We start from the raw sequence: 13303 nt of genomic DNA on the forward strand, positions 1-13303 counted from the left end.
TTCTTTCTTTCTTCTTTCTTTTTTTTTTTTAGTTAGACTTTTTTAAGCATTTCACACACTGTATCTACTTTACCATTATGACAGCCTGCAGAGCAGCATCATTAACCCCATTTTATAAATGAAGGAAGACGGGCTTAGAAAACTTCAAGGACTTGCTTAAATTCAAGAACTGGTAAATTGGAAGGCTGAGATTTAAATCTGAAATTTCACAATGTTTTTTTCTTCCACATTTATGGATTTCACAAATATCTCAAGAGGTATCATGTGGATAACCAGTACATAAATTCGATAACATCAAATATTTCTTTTATTGAAATGAAATTATATGGGAGTATAACTTCCATAAAATCACATCCACTTACTCCATCCCCCTTCCTTCCCATACATACACATCATCACCTATTCCCATAGTTGGACACTCAGTTATCTGTTGGCAGATTCTTCAATCCATAATACACAGGCTCTACTTTAGATTCTGCCCATATGATAAATGGTCTTGAATGTAATGTTAAATAACTTGAAGTTTAATGTAACAAATTAGTGAGTCTGCCCTCTAGGGCCACAGATGAATAATAAATTTTGTAAGAGGTCCACCAATCTAGAAGCATACAAAGCAGTGACTTTAGACAGGATAACTAGTATCTCCTTTAAACATGTAATACACATGTTCAAATGTCTAGTGATTAATTAAAAACTATTTATATAAGACTACACTGGATTCAGAGTAATATTATGTCATCATGGATTTTCTCAAGCAACAAATACCAAAAGTTGAACTACCAGCACACAGGCATTTGTAGAACTTATTGATGTTAAAAGGGAAATTCAGACTCAAAGTTTGGTAATTTTTGCCATTTTTGATTCTTCTTGGTCCACACCTCCTGTCTCCATTCAAATTCAGGGCTTAATTTACCTTGACTGTCAAAATAACTTGAGTGACCATATAATTTATCATCTAAACTAGGATACTTTTGAGAGTGAAAGAGGGCACTATTAATAATTACACTGGGATAGCTGCCATAAACCAGAGTAGCCCTAAGCAAACAGAGAAGTATGGTGATCCCAGCAAAAACCACTTCCTTCCCCACCTCTGGCCTCTCTCCTTTGCTACTCAATATGCATACGGTTTGCATGGTTAATACATAATCCTGCTCATGTCACTCCCTTACTCAAAGCTCTCCTCATTCCCTGACAGAAGAAAATTTAGATTATTTATACTGACGTTTAAGATCCTGCAGGATTTCAGGATTTTTATTTTAATCATTTTCTCTAGTCAAGACTAGCTGTGTAACTTTTGAGAGCCAGTGAAAAATGAAAACTAAGGATCCCTTATTCAAAATTTATTACGAATTTCAAAATTTATTAAGAATTTCAAAATGGCCACAGGGCAATAAACCAAGTGTAGGGCCCTGTGGAGTTGCCAAGTCACATGGCCCTGGAACCTGGACTGGCCTCCAAGCAAACCAGCCCATCCGCTAGCCTCCTGCGTATCTGGAACTCCCCTTTTTTTCTCAGGTCCTCTTTGGAATGCCTCATTCCCCATTTCTGCCCTTTGAAACTCGACTTGTACTTTAAAGACTGGCTTAGAAACTCTTTCTTCCCCCATAGGGTTTATCTAAATTCGGCTAATTTCTTCTTCCTTAAAACCCCCAATTCTGTTTTGTCTGCATACTTCTCTTAGTTCATGTTGTATTACCTTAATCATTTTCTTCTATTACCTTAATCATCCACATCACCTAGTTTCCAGTTCAGTTTAGTTATAGAAACATAATAAGAATTCCAAGAATATTTGCTGAATGAGTGCACTGGTAAATTTTTAAATTTCACTTCCTTTCCAAGTATGCAGAATATTATTACTTGCTGACAATAATCCCAATTGCCTTATACATTTTTCAACACTATTTCAGTATATATTGGTTTATCTTCATTTGGAGGAAATACTTCATTTTTTACTTCAATGTATACATATGCTATCTAAGACTTCCTTTGTTCTTGTACAATATGGAAAGGGGAAATGCTACTTACTAGTCACATATCAAGTAATAGAAATAATAGTAATAATGTAATAGAAACATTCATAAAATGGATCTAATTTCCTGTTTACATAACCCATGTATTAATATGCCCAAGTTACAAATGAAGATCCAAGGAGTAAGTAAAGTCACCTGCCCCAAATCACACAACTAGTGAGAGAATCGGAGGTCAGAAAGATATCTGTCTCCTATCTGTGCCTCCCACCATGTAACACTACTTCCAGAAGAACAGCTCATGAAGTGATAGGTGGTAACAATCTGTCAATTTAACATTCAGTTTATTAAAAGATGACAACGAACTGTTAGGCCAAAGTTTGGGCATTTCCACAGTGGCATCCACCTGCCTGAATCTTTTCCCTGTTTCAGGTAAGATGAGCCATCCTCAGGATGTGGTCAGTTCTGAGGCCTCTCTCAGTGACTAAGTGGCCTGGCAGCAGATCCAAGGATGACCACATAATCCTGATCTCCTCTCCCTTCTGAATATAACTGGATATAGTACAACTTCATGCTGTCCTTCATAATGTTCTGCAGCCTGTAAATATTTGTTGGCTCTAAATGAATAAATGGAGACATTATAAAACTCCTGAATTCCCACAGTTGACTCTAATGAGAAACACATCTCCGCCAACAATTCCAGATGGAAATAAACACTGAGGAGCCCACAAGGGTCCACAGAGCCCCTCCACCATGCTAGGCCAGCCTCCCTTAGGCAAGGATGGTTTCTTTTTAGAGCTCCAAAATCTTGATTACAACATATCCTTAGTTGTTGAGTCCTTGGTTATGTTAAAGATCTTGCCTTTGGATCTGAATTCATAATTCTGATTTGTCTAATAACTGTGCAGCCCCAAGAATTGCCCTCAGAATCAACACATTACATTTGCATTTGACAATTATTAAATAGATGATGCTCCAGAGAAAAAAGCTCAGAGTTATGAGAAGCTCACTTTAGGGCAATTACTCAGGGTGGAAATGAGGGTCTAAGGTCCCTAGGAAGAGGGAACAGGTCAGAACAATCAGACAAAGGGTTATGTTTGACTCGCTAATTAGAAACCTCAGTGTCTCAAATAAGGAGGCCCTTGTAAGCTCAACAGTGCCCCTGGGGTGAATGGGACTTTTAACCCATACTTCAGAGACTGCCTGCCCCCGTTTTCTCTTCAGATTCTGTTATCTCTAAGCTTTTCACTTCATTTCTGAGACAGATCACAAAGACAGCAGACTAGTTGGTCAAACTATTTACCCTCTAACACTGGCATTGATCCATTCTTTGAGATTCAGTTCCAAAGTCAAATTTCTCTGAAGTTAAACTCGATTCCCAAAGAAGAAAAGATCACGGATTTTGGATCCAGTTCAAATGCTGATTCTTTGATCTATTTGCTGGTGACCCTGGGCACATAATTTAACTTCTCTGAACCTCAGATAGCTTAGATGATGATCCTTATCCAATCAAATTTTGATGTAATCACCCCTGGTTAATAAATGTTGGCTCCTGTCTCCTCACCATATCCACACTACAACCAGTACTATCATTAACACATTTTAGGCTTTATCTTATAGTCAGGTTTGAATAGACATAATTTGTTTTTTCTTCTCTGATGCAAACTGCCTTTCAAGAAAGGGAGATGTGCATCCTTGCAGGCTCAGTATATCTTTTATATGTTCAGTGCATGCTCTTTATAAGGAATTAAATTATTTTTTATTCATGGAAAAGGAATGAACTTTGCTTCAAAAGGCAAAGGAAATAATCATTAATATAGATATTTTATCCAAAGAAGATATACATATGGCCAAAAGTTATATAAAAAGATGTTCAACATCACTAATCATCAGGGAAATGCAAATCAAAAGCATAATGAGGTCACTTGTTAAGATGGCTATTGAAGGAAGGAAGAAAGGAAGACAGAAAGACAAGAAAAGACAAGAAGAAGAAACAAAATAACAAGTGTTGGCAAGGATATAGAGAAATTGGAACCCTCGTGCACCATTTGGGAGACTATAAAATGGTGCAGCCACTATGGAAAACAGTATGGAAGTTTCTTAAAAATTCAAAATAGAACTATCATATGATCCAGCAATCCCACTTTGGGGTATTTATTCAAAAGAATTGGAAACAAGATCTCCAAGAAATATTTGCACTTTGACGTTCATTGCAGCATTCTATACACTAGCCAAGAAATGGAAACAGTCTCAATGTCCACTGACAGATGGACGGATAACGAAAATATACTACATACAACACTGGAGTATTATTCAGCCTTTGAAAAAGAAGGAAATTCTGCTATCTGCTACAACATGGTGAAGCTTGAGAACATTATGTTAAGTGAAGTAAGCCAGTCACAGAAGGACAATACTACCTGATTCCATTTATTTGAGACCTCAAGTAATCAAACTCATAGATACAGAAACTAGACTGATGGTTGCCAGGGGCCGGTAAGGGGGAAATGGGAGCTGCTGTTCAAATGGGTATAGGGTTTCAGTCACACAAGATGGAAAACGGATCAGAGATCTGGTGTACGACAATGTGCATAGAGTTAACACTACTAGATTGTACACTTAAAAATTTGGTTTCATGTGTGTTTACTACACACAAAAAGTAATTATCATTAATCTATTGCTATCATTAATCTGATTGCTTATAAACTTCTCATATTTAGCACTTCCTCAAAAAAATCTTGAAAGAATGGAAACATTTTTAGTGTCTTGCTATTTTAGTACCTTGGGACTAAAGAAAGTAAAAATGTAGTCGTTTCTGACAAGCACTTGCCTCTAAACAGTGATTCTTGATCTGAGTCACAATAGCCAAACCAAGAGATATCCCAAAAGTAAACTAGCTCAGTCAATATAACTAATACTATTAATTTGTACTCACAATTAAAGCTCAGATTGCACATGATGATGAGTCTGAGTGCGTGTGTGTGCACTTCAATATCTTGTTTTATACAGGTTAACCCTGTGAAAGCATGACCCTCACATTTCTGTTATGGTTCAAATAACTATTCCACAATGTATTTATTTTGTCAAATTCAATTTTTTTTCTTTTTTTCCAAAGTCGGTCACTTTAATCTTTTCATTGACAAATTTTGAACTCTTTAAGGCTGATCACATGTACTTTTTTCTCTCTGATCCCTACTCCAATATCTAGCAGAGTATCTGGTCTATTGTAGACTGTCAGTAATGTTTTTTTTGAAGAAAAAAATATAAATTTTAATTTTTAAAAAACAATACTACAAGAAATTCACCAGAAGAGAACAGAACTTACTCATTTCTTCTCCAAGCATTTCAAATTCAGAATACTTTAAGGAATATTTATGTAAACATTTGCCTTCTGAGGGAGCTACTGATGGAAGAGTTTCTATTTTATAGAACTGTCCAATCAAGAGGATTATAAGTGTCCTGGCAGTTCATTTATTATTATTTATAGGTTTATAAAATAGGAAATTAAAACCCTAATTGACCTAGAGAGTTGACTATCAAGGACTTAGGCCAGGATCTTCTGGTTTCTTTTTTTTTTTTTTTTTTTTATCTTCTGGTTTCTATACCTGGCTGCATTTGACTAAGATCCCAGGCTTCACTATAGCCAAGATTATAGTAAATATAACAGCTTTCAGTGGACCTCAAGAGTATTTATATTGGGAAAGAAATACATTAGAATTTACTACGCTGTACTCTTCTAAAGTCTCTTCCCTCCTCTCCTTTCAAAATCCCACACATCACACACACACACACACACACACACACACACACCACCTTTTTTACACACTCGGGCAAGAAACATTTGCCAAGTCTTTCTGACCACCAGGGGGCCGTGATGAGAACGGACAAGCCTGGAACAAACCTCTAAGATATCCGCCTCATTCTGTCAAGAAAACAATTGCATAGATTACTAGAATATGAAAAATATTGCCTTTTAGTAGCCAGAAGCTTTCCTTAAATGACAGTACTATAGCTACAGAAAGTCAATCTGTTAGTAAAATATTAGTGTAGCACAAAAATTTAGATTCAGTACATTTTCAATCACACACTGAATTCAAATTGTCATTTCCCTTCAGAGTGACTGGATAATTTATAATTTTAAGGAATTATTATTTTTTGCATTTGCATGATTTATAAGGTACATAATACAACAGTAAATGTATAGAATTTATCATTGTATGTTTGCACATACATTGGAATAGGAATTATTAATTTTTGATGAGATAAATGGTATTGTGGATTTTTTTAAGCCCTTAGCCTTTAGAAATATATTTTAACTATTTATGGATCAAAGTGAAATAGTATCCAGGATTTGCTTCGAAATATTTCAAAAAGGAAGAAGTATATGGGAAAATAAATTAAAGAAATGCAGCCATGTGCATTATATAATGATCTACACAATGCAAAATATTTTACACACTACATGTATATCCATGTGATATAATTTTTATAGCAATGGTTTAAAGATTTATTTTTATTGCTACTATTTATTTTAGCTATATAGAGAGACAGGAAATCAAGCCCAGAGAGGAGGGAGGAGCAAAGGGAGAGAGAGAATCCTGAAGCAGACTCCCCACTGAGCACAGAGTTCAATCCGAGGACCCTGAGATTATGACTGGTTCAAAATCAAGAATCAGCCGCTTAACTGACTGAGCCACCCAGGAGCTCCTATAATTTTATATTTAAATGATACAGGAAGATGGATAGAGAAAAAAGCTTATGATAAACCTCAACTAAATAAAAGCCAGGATTTTTAGGATGAGATTACAGATAATTTTTATCTTCTTTGACTTTTTTCTGCATTTTACATAGCAAATATGTATGAGTAATATAATCAGGAAGGCACTATAAATACCAAGTATTCAAAAATTACAAGTATTTGGAGACATTGAAAATTGTATAAAGATGATATTTATACACATAGCTACATCCACTTCTCTCTGGTATATTATAGAATGTGGTTATGTCAAACCACTGCTGGGGGTTTAGCAATGGATTAGATGTTTTATTTGCAAACTACAGGCAGATTCCTTCTTTGCCCCAAAAGTATTCATGCCTTAAGAACTTCTTAGAATAGCAGCTTTCAATCAGGAAAGACCACTTTCACCCAGGAAATATTTGGTCACGTTTGGCAACATCTGTAGTTGTCACAACTAACTTCTGGGTGGGGGGAAATGTAGGCTATAAAATATCCTACAATATACAGGACAGCCCCCACAATACAGAATTATCTAGCCCAAATTATCAACAGCACCAAAGTTAAGAAATCCCCTTAGAGTCATGTTATTTCAGACCTAGAAAAAGTCTTAATTCTACATAATACTTTGATATTTGAGATCAGAAAACTAAAATAATACATTTTTTCCCTCAGTAAGTATAAAATAGAATACTATCTGCTAGTGAATCAGACCTGAATCAATGAAAATCCTGTAGAAAATAGCTCATGGTAAACATTTCTCCTGACATTTATATTTGTGGTATCTAGAACCTTCAACTGGAAGATTCTTACCTCAAAAATACTAGTGCAGTTAATTTTGGCCTTTTCCTTACACAAAGTAAGTGCTCATCAAATTTGTTGAGTTTAATTCAGATCCTACTCTTTACAATAGGAAACTTGATCTTTGCTTCAGAATGTGGCTCAAATTTCATTGCCCTCATTCGACCTGTTGAAAGAGATTTTGTTAGGAAGACTTACTATGAATGACCCTAGCCATTTATAAATATGGGAGGTCAATTCAGAGACCAATTTTTCAGCAGTTTTAAATTTAACTTTCTTAGTATCTTTGAGATAACATAGAGCCTTTATAGAGTTACACTGAGGAGTGGAAATAACAAGGTTAACTAACCTATTGTACTTAATGTTCAAGAAATAATGATCCCAAACCTCAGTAATATCAACATAATAGCATAACAAGAACCAATAGTCAATACATTAATGATATATACATGCATTTTAAATAGTCCCTCACATAGGAAATCAAGCCCAAAACACTACTCATAGACTTATGGATCTGAACATAGAGTTTCAATGGTTGGCAACATTACAAAAATAGAGATGATCATGCATGGTGGGGCAGCCCGGGTGGCTCAGCGGTTTAGCGTTGCCTTCGGCCTGTGATCCTGGAGACCCAGTATTGAGTCCCATGTCGGGCTCCCTACATGGAGCCTGCTTCTCCCTCTGCCTGTGTCTCTGCCTCTCTTTCTTTCTCTCTCTCTCTCTCTCTCTCTCTCATGAATAAATAAATAAAATCTTAAAAAAATAAATATCATGCATGGTGTATGCCTCCAATTGGAGAACACATTACCTACCTCTATTTGTGCCTCCTTCCCCCTACAAAACAAAACATTGAGTCTAATCAAGTCTCTATCCAACTACCAATTTACTCAAAATCCAGGCAATGAGAATCTCTATGGATCAAATGTCCCATGTTTAGAAAACATTTTCAAAAGGAATAAAGATGTAGAAAGAACACTTAGGTGAAAAAGATTTAAATAGCACATTAATAAAAAGCAGGCAAAATACAGTGTTTATGAATGTGTACTTGGGTAGAAAAAATGTGAAAAAATAAAAGAAAGTGATCAAAGTACAGGACAGAGGTTTCTCTTAAGTAGGAAGAGGAGGATACCTAGAGTATCACTTGAGTAAGTATCAAACATTTGTGATAGATGCATCATGGGAATCTATTAAGCTCTACATGTGTTTTATTCCATTTCCTGTATGTTTCATAATAAATATTTTATTAAAAATTTTTATAATGAATAATTATTTTATAAAAGCAAACCACTTATAGTCTAACATTTGTCCAAATAACTCAGGTTATCTCACACACAGAATTGTGGAATGATATACAAAAGTCATGTATAGTGGCCGTGGTATGGAAGGTAGGTCCTACCCCCTCAGATGACACCATGCAAGCAGAGTTTGAAATAAATGTTCTTAAGCCATACTTTCAGCACACAACCTTTGCCTCACATTCACAGTCTCTTACCACTTTAACTGACACAAGCTGGGAAAAAAAATGACTTTTTAATATAAAAGGTAGGTGTTCCCATAATTGTAGTGCTTAATCACTATTTCTATGACAGTTTACTACCATTGGAAACTCATATCTCCAATCCATCATGTGTAATGATAAGTACTGCATGTTTAGCAAAATTACATTAGCATTTCATTAAATATACACAGTAAAATGGGAGACATTTCAAAGGCCCTAATGACCTGTCATTTGCTGGAATTGTTTAGGTCAGTAACTGTGATGGCATTGTGGATTTGTAGCCAAGTCTCAATTATCCATCAGTAGATGATCCATGAGACATTGCATTAAAATTCACAGCAACGGTCATTGTTTCTTGGCTACAGATGTGAACCCACAGGGACTGTTTAAAACCTCCAGTGCCTAATTACATGTGAGGAAAATAAGACTCAAACAGATTAAATGACTTGCTCAAGGTCAATCATGTGATAAATGGTGAAAAGGTAGGACTAGAATCCAGGCTTGCTTGATGCTGGGACCAGCATTCTTGCCACAAGAACTTTTGGAATAATTTACATACTCTGTTCTTTTTCAGGCTTTTCAGGATTTATCTGTGTTTAGAGATGTTTATATTGTACATGTTACTTGCGACCCAGAAATACTACCACTATTACTACCATGTAGAAGAAAACTGTACTTCAATGGAAAAGTACACTGTCTATAGCACATCCCTCTCCATTTTAAAAAAACTTGATTCCATGGAAGCTGCTTTATAATTCTGTAAGCTATAGATAACTGACAATAATGTCAGAAGATCTTGTCTTCTGCAGACATGTAAGCTCTTTTGAGTGGCCGTTCAATTATTCTTCCTCCTCCACTGTGGAAAAAGCCAGTTTTGTTCCCTTTTCACATTCATTTTGATATCCCTCATATATATATATATATATATATATATATATATATATATATGTCATATATTCTCAATGTCATGTTCCATTGTTTATCAAGTGTGACACATTTTTTCTCAAATATATATATATATATATATATATATATATATATGTTCTTTGGGTTCCCTTTTGAACTGGGTATAGCATGCACTTGGTTCCTTCAATGATTAATAAATTAAACTTAATACATGTTCCTTTTTATATATGCATAAAAGTTGTGATTTACCATTTTTCGAAAATCATCTTTTGTAATTATCACTACTACTACTACTATTACTACTGCGATTTCTACTGCCAGAGGTATTAATAGTACTGAATAAACTAAAGGTTTTATGTTAGCAGAAGTTCACAATATTCTACAATTAGGCCAATATTTTACTTACACTTACTCCTTAATCTTCACAAAAATCATAATAGGTAATCTTATTATTAACTCTCTTTTACGTAGGAAGAACCTGACGCAGAGAGGTTAATTCACTTGCGTATGGTAACATAGTAGGTATCTTGCCTAGATCTTAATATCCGGTTGCATCTAACTCCAGAACTCATTGCCCTTAGTTATAATACTATACTGACTGTCAGCACAACACCACTCACACAAAATTATTCCCTCCACTGGAGAATGGAAGTAGAAATATCAACTGTCTAGAAGAAGTTGGACAACTTCAGTTAAGCTGAGCTTTGTACTAGTTTATCATATGAATCTGAATCTGGGTAGAATGTGGGGCAAATCACTACAAGGTCAAGACAATCAAGTTGAATCTATCTGACCCTCTGAAGTTTATTATGTTTTGATTATTACATTAAAATGTTTGAATACTTAAGATAGCACATCTCTAAATAATAAGGTATAAATATGCAAGAAAAAATATTCTCTACATGGCAGTAGAAGAAAAGTGTTGAGTTTCACTATCAGAGGTTATATATTTCCTAATTTCCTTCATTGTTATTAAAAATTATGATTAGGCAATATCACCAAGTAACTATACTGTCTAGTTATATACAGATGCACCTTTATTTATGCAACAGGGACACTTCCAAAAGGGTATCTCTGAATATTTTCATTCAATAAGATAATATGGAGCTTTCTGACATTATCGTTTTTATCACCCTTAATGCATTGTCCGTTTTTAGCCTTCTGTCTATGCATTTTTACATTTCTGAATCTCACCAATTTCTCCATCTTCTAGATTTCCATGACATTCTTTGATATTTTTCTTTTTGGAACTAATCACTTTCCAGTTTTATTTATTATCAGAGTCATCTTCCCCTGAACTTTTGCCTTCACAGGCACTAGAAAGAGGACTATAAAGTGATGTGGTATCTTTAAGTCCCCTGATGGAAATATTCCACCATTGAGAATTTAGACTCTTAATTTGACAGAATCTGAAGTTGAGAAACATCAATCCACACGTGGGTTAGTCATGAAGAATGGTGATGAGAGGTTAGTGCTACTTGCACCCTTCAGTTCCCAGACTCGTGTGTTCTCACTCCTGGGTCAACATGTACCGATCACAGGTTCAGCCTATAGCTACACTCTGTAAGATGCGGTCCCTGAGCTGCAGCATTTTCCGCATCAATCTTCTCAATGTCATGTGCCATTGTTTATCAAGTGTGACACATTTTTGCTTCCTAAATTTTCTCACACTTGACCTCAATAACACTGCCTTATTTCAAGTCTTTATTTCCACTTGGATTTTGTAATGCTTTCTAACTGGTCCTTTTCATTCTTGTGTCTCATCCATTTTCAATAGTGTGCCAATAAACATATGAAATCTGCCCCTCCCCAAACTAGTTCTAGATCTGCATCTGGACCTGCTTCCAATTCCTATTGACTTTTTACTACATTATTCATTATCCTACACACAGCTTCAGCCGGCTCTTCAAACTTCACCACAAGCATTGATTTCTGCCTACTTTGGCTGCATTATCTTACAGTGCTTCAAATCCACCCTCTGGCTACACTGCCCCAAGCTATCCTGGCCTGGTCTAGACCTGAGGAAGGACCATGAGACCTAGACTGGACTACTATGGACAATTCTCCTGCCAAATGTGTCCTTGCCTACCAAGAAGGATTGGGACACTTCTTGCCACTGAACTGGGTAACTTATTTTATGCCATGGATGCTCTGTACATGCCATTTCTTCTGTCTCAATATCTTTTGCTGCTTCCTACTGGCAAGATCACTATTCAAGAATAAGCTCATATATTGCTTTCTCTAACAATCCTTTCTTAAGAATAATGAAAATATTCAGGCCTTCCTATAATACTTGACATGTATCAGTAATATAATAATAACAACACAGTAATAACACTATGGCACACAATGTATTACATGCCTATTACAAGCTGGTTTCTGTATTATTAATCATTGGTCTGTGCAAATCAGTCAACCTCCAAACTATGGGCTTCTTAAGGAGTGGAATGACATTCAATGTCTAACATATAGTCTGTTTCAAGCCTTGATGACTGGTGTTTATAAATCATTGCTGAACTGAATTAAACTGAATCATCTGAGATACACTAAGTTTACCATCTTTCCTTTTACTATGGTCAACAAAACAGTAATTCATTTGTATTAAGTCACTTAACACTTAAATTTCAAACTTAACTGTTGCCTAAAATTCATTCTACTAAACAACTGGCTTCAATCTTATGTAACAATTGTATTTACTCTGATCCTAGCTTTTTTTTTTTTTTTTTTTTTTGTCTCAACAGTAACAGCTTCCAGGACAATAGAAAGAACTTTTAAAAACTCGTTATTCCAGTAGGGATTTGTGAAGGTGAGGGCCAAGGAGAGCAAGCAAAAGCCCCATCATGTTGGCACATGGTGTGTTTGCTGTATTTTGTTATGTATGCCGAGGCCTCTGTTTAACTGAGTTGAGGATTAAAGTATTGAGCAAGCAACGAATTGCTCAACTCCCTGGATAGGTGGGTCTCATTCAGTGTTTGACAGGTAACTCTGTCATGTGAGTACAGTCTGTACTTGGAAAATCTCTCTATGGCCTGTGCAGTGTTTGCTGCTTACCAAGGTTGATAGTATTTAGTAGCCTGCACACGGCAAACTGAGAATCTGCTATGCCTCCAGGCAATGAAGCCTGAAACAAATTAAGTTTCCATCTCTCCCCTGGCTGTGGGTCTGAACAATCTCTAAAGCAGTCCAGTAAACAGGCAGACAAGACTCCACTTGAGTTGCAACCCTATTTATAATCTAAAGCTAAGGACTTATGAACTCACACACCAGGCTGGAACATGTTAGATCTATAGTAAAGAATCAAAGATCTGCAATTTAGGCAGACGGGTAGGGTCAGGCAGTACTGTTGAATTAAAAGGGATGCATTTTTCAACCTGCCTTGATGTGAGAAGGAGTTCAAAA

The sequence above is a fragment of the Canis lupus genome, chromosome 13, assembly GCF_048164855.1.
Source record: "Canis lupus baileyi chromosome 13, mCanLup2.hap1, whole genome shotgun sequence".
NCBI lineage: Eukaryota > Metazoa > Chordata > Mammalia > Carnivora > Canidae > Canis > Canis lupus.